This window comes from Capsicum annuum, chromosome 3 (genome assembly GCF_002878395.1).
Source record: "Capsicum annuum cultivar UCD-10X-F1 chromosome 3, UCD10Xv1.1, whole genome shotgun sequence".
Lineage (NCBI taxonomy): Eukaryota > Viridiplantae > Streptophyta > Magnoliopsida > Solanales > Solanaceae > Capsicum > Capsicum annuum.
The window spans coordinates 43,378,409-43,383,658 of NC_061113.1; positions in this window are offsets into that span (position 1 = coordinate 43,378,409).

Genomic DNA, 5,250 nt, shown 5'->3' on the forward strand with positions numbered 1-5,250 from the left:
TTCGTATATATTGTATTTGTATACAAATTTGAATTGTATTTATTTGTATCAATAAATACAACTCGTATCAATAAATACAAACAAGTATTCGTAGAAACATAATCAATCGTTCTTTTTCAATAATTAAAAAAATAAAAATAATAATTCGCATTTGTATTTTATAGTTCACACTTGTATTTGTATGTTATAGTTTGCATTTGTATTTGTGTTTTATAGTTGGCACTTGTATTTATATGTTATAGTACGCATTTGTATTTGCATTTTATAATTGGCACTTGTATTTGTGTTTGCTAGTTCGCACAAATGAAAAGAAGGAGAAAAAATAAAAAGAAAAAAGAAAGAAAGAGTGAGAGAAAAAGAAGAGAAAAATGAAGGCTATAATATATAATTTTAAAAGGGAAGCAAAAAAAAAAGAGAAAAAATTTTAAAAAATGAAAAAAGAAAAAAAAAAAGAGAAAACAAAAAAAAAATGAAAAACGAAAGAAAAAGGGAGTAATAGAAAATAGAAAAAGAGAGAAAATACATAAGAGGTGTTATAAATTGTAATTAGGGATAATTAATAGGCAAGAAGGGGCTATCAATTGTAATTAATTGAAATTTAGGTTAAATAAAATAATTAAGAGTCTATATTTGCTAAGTGATTGTATTTATTCCTTAAAACTATATGTATTTGTTATATATGGCTATATGTGACAAGTAGATATAATTCATTTATTCGAGGATCGATCTAACCACATTATGAATTTGCAGTCTTAGTACGAGTAGGTGAGTATCTGTTGACTACTTCTAATTCATGCGAGTGGTTATTAGTCAAAGAAACCTGAGAAAATTAAAGAAAGGGTGTCTTTTAAGTCTTAAATGAAGGATTGGTGACATTGACCAACTTAAAGGGTCAAACATCATTAGAAAACTTAATTAAGTTAATTATGGACTTGATTAATATTTTTAAAACTTTTTAATCATTTCAAAAATACAAATCAACTCACACCCCTCTTCAATCTAAATCAACCACTCTCTCTCCTCTCTCTTTCTCGACAGCTTTTCTCAACTCTCTCCCAACCAACAGTTCTGCAAAATTCTCCCTTTAATCCCCAGCGACTTGAACCTCCGGTGAAAAATAGTCGGGCGAGTTTCCTTTTGACTTTCAACCGTCAATCAACATGAAGACTTCTTCGGCAACAACAACTTCGAGTTCTTCGTCATCCCATTTCCTTTTTCACTGGTAAAAAGTTATGAAGAAACAAAGAAACTTAAGCCAACTACTCTTCTAGTATTGAAATGTGAACTGAATAAAACCCTAATTTCTGACATTTCTTCTTCTTATTGTCGTACTATTGATTCAGATTTATCGGTATATTTTGTTCGCAGTTGATGTTCTTAGTGTGTGTGTGTATGTGATGTGTTGGTGTTACTGGATTGATTTATTATTTGTCTTGGTAAAATTGGTGTTGCAACAGATGAAACATATGATGCAACAGATGAAATATCTGATGTGATAGATGAAAACACTGATGCAACAGATGAAAATATTTGAAGCAAAAAATTAAAATCTGATGCAACTACAAAAATCTAATGCAACAGATGAATAATTTAATAGATCATTCATCTATTGTGATAGACGACTCTTCTGTTGGGAAGAAATCGAAACAATATTGATCCAACAGATAACTCATTTTGAAATAGATGAGTAATATGTTTCAACAGTTCAGTGATCTATTTTTATTGTCTCCAACGGTTTACTAATCCGTCGCAACAGGTCAATTATATGTTGCAACAGATAAAATATCTGGTGCAACAGATTAGTGATCTATTTTTCTGATTTCCAATGGATTACTCATCCGTTGCAACAGGTCAGTTATATGTTACAATAGATAGCATACCTAGTGCAATAGATTAGTGATCTATTTTTATGGTTTCCAATAGATTACTCATTTGTTGCAACAGATATCATACATGATGCAACAGATTAGTGATTTGTTTTATGGTTTCCAACGGATTACTCATCCGTTGCAACAGGTTGGTTATATGTTGCAACAGATAAACTACCTGGTGCAATAAATTAGTGATCTGCTTTTATGGTTTCCAACTATTTACTCATCTTTGCAACAGGTCGGTTATATGTTGCAACAGACAAACTACCTGGTGCAATAGATTAGTGATCTGTTTTTATGGTTTTCAATGGTTTACTCATCGTTGTAATGGGTCAGTTATATATTTCATCAAATAAAATACCTATTGCAACAGATGTGTGGTCTGTTGGAACTGTTATTTTACCGTTGTGCATGTTAGATTTACTATTATCCCTCTTTAATAATGTATTAATCAATTATAATCTATTTTATGTTTCTGTTAATTTAAGATAATATGGCTCCCAAAATAAAAAAAATCCAAATCAAGTCCAAGTAAGAAACAAGTGCAGCAGCTCGGCTACATCCACCACTCTTGCTTTACAAGCGTTATCTCAATCAGGAGCAGAAGATAATGAACATGGGGAAAAGGAATGTCTCAAAAGAGATTATCCAAATGCTAATAGCCCTTCCGCCGAAGAGTTGGTCAAAACCTTCAGCATTGATCGTTATCCTATGAGAATGCAGTGCGATAGTGCCATAAATTTAACGGGTTATTTCGTGGTTAAGTCAGTCATGGGAAAATCTTTTGATGCCTTCAGAAAAATACTTTGAGAACAAAAATTGGATGCTTATTTCAGGAAAAGCTGCTTTGAGCAATATCTTGATTTACCGGAGGACAACAATCCTCGTTTCTAGATAAAAATGGTATACAATCTTTTCAAGCGTAGGTTTATGTATGAAAACAAAGACAAGATGGATAAGGTATGGATAAATTACTGTGGCATGCCTATTTGTTTTGGTTGGGAGAAGTTTGCCATAGTTACCGAACTAAAATTTTATCCTCTTTCTCCTTCTCAAGTTATAGCTACTCTGACCCAAAAAAAAGCACCTTGCACACCTAAAAAGGCAAAGGCAAGTCAAGTAATCATGAGGACCTGATATCCATTGTTGGTCCAAGCTTCAAAAATAAAAATTTGATAGAAGCATTGAAAGGTAAAGGACTCTCAATGAAGCACAAGAAATCATTGTGCTTGGTTTGGTTTGTACATAATATTCTTTGGGCGAGAGACGTTAACAACATAAGCCCCAATTTCATAAATCTCTCCGAGGATCTTGAGGCATTTAACAGTTATTCTTGGGGTTATGAAATCTTCAAAATGACCGTCCAATATTTGTTGACTCCGTTGATGCCAAAGACAGTCAACTTATATGGCTTTCCATGGTCCTTCATGATAAATATTTCTTTTATCATGATATGATTCATCATTTTTTTATTAAATAATATTTTTGATTTATTGGCGTTATGTTATAGGCTTGGGCATTTGAAGCCATTCCTTATTTGAGACAATAAGTGAACTACCAGGAAAAAGTTTTCTGTCCAAGAATTCTGAGATGGTTGTTGGCCAAAACCGATAAAAATACAAAATTTCTTGATCTATTCAATCCCTCTAAGGAAGCTGTAAGTCCAATTCTAATCAAGTTTTTGTTTTAATTAATGATTATTTTAAATGATTTCATCATCATTCTAATATATGTACCGATTTATTTTAGATTGTCCATATATGTCTTATTCCAACCAACCAAGAGTTGAAGATGCCAATTTTCTTACTTTACGGTCTGTGCAAACTTTATCGAATCCTAGGTCATTGATGGAATAAAAATGAAATTGTTTGGAGAACAACCATCATAAGAAAACAATTTTGGAGGGTGGTCTTGTTGCTATTGACGATGGCAGTCTTAGTGGTAGTAGTAGTGGTGCTGATGTTGGGGCTAATGATGCTCTTCTTACCATTTTTTAAACAACAAGCCATTATGATTATGATCATACTGGTTGTACAAATTTTGCCACATCTAGCGAATGTTCTGCATGCAAATGTCAAGACTACAAGGCAAAACACAATGAAATGATTAATGTTATTAATGCACTAAATGCTTCTGTAAATGAAATGGCATCTAAGAGGGGTCATTCCATCAAAGAGGATTTCATATCCATACACTCAACTAGAGATCAAGGCGGATAAGGAGAGAAGGAAAGATACTTCCAAGGCATCATCAAGCATCAAAAAAGAAAAATTACAATGCCTCCGTCTTTGTCTTGCTCTGATGTTCAGCGTGCAAAGGCCATAGAAGAGCAGCATGAGACGAAGAAGGTGAATGTACATCACCTGTTCCAACAAACACATAGGCACATATCTGTTTCAACAGATAATACATCTACTGAAAATTATCAAACAGATATATACATCTGTTACAACTATTGTCTAACCTGTTGTATCAGATATGTTATTTGTTGCAACAGATGAGTCTTATGTTGCAACAGATAGATCATCAATTCAAAACTATCGTACTAGTTTGATTTACCTGTTAGGATTCGTCCCAGTAGATGATCCATCTGTTGCAACATAAGTCTCATCTATTGCAATTGATGGATAATCTATTGTTTATCTGTAATTAGCATTGATAATTCTAGCTTTCCAGGGGGATGTCACAGTAGAAGCCACTGCTGAAGAGTATAATATCATAATTGATAATCCATCAACTACTTCCAAAGAAGAAGAAAAAGTGAAGTCTGTCAGTTCATGAGAACGGAAGAATTACCCATTTGAAGGGTTCAACATCTCGGATGAGGCTCTAAAAAAACTAACACAGTTGATCAACGACTATTCACAATAGATTGTCAATGGGCTGTTAAAGCATTATCCCGACAGGTACATTAATCAATTTTTAAAGATATTGGTTTATACTATTCTTGTTGTAAGAACGTTACATTAACACATATAAATCATCATGTAGAAAATAAAATGATGAACGCTACAAAGTGAGTGAATCGAGTCTTGGTTTTGATATGTTCGACTTGGTTGTTGCACATTCCGAAATGAAGAATTGGTTCTATTTGATGTCACAACCCCAAACTTGTTGGAATGATGAGGTTTTAATGCCATATATATTACTATTAATTAATATTTTTATTTAATTACATCTACGTATTAATTTTTTCGTTAGGTAATCCAAAATATTTGATAATATGCGCAACACATCGATGTCATTTTTTACTACCTCTGAAAGAAGGCCAAGTTGCAAACACAAGAACAATATAGATGCATGACAGACAATTATTTGTACATAGTTTACATCAATAATGCCTATGATAGGAATTGTCAACAACAACCGAAAGTTTTCC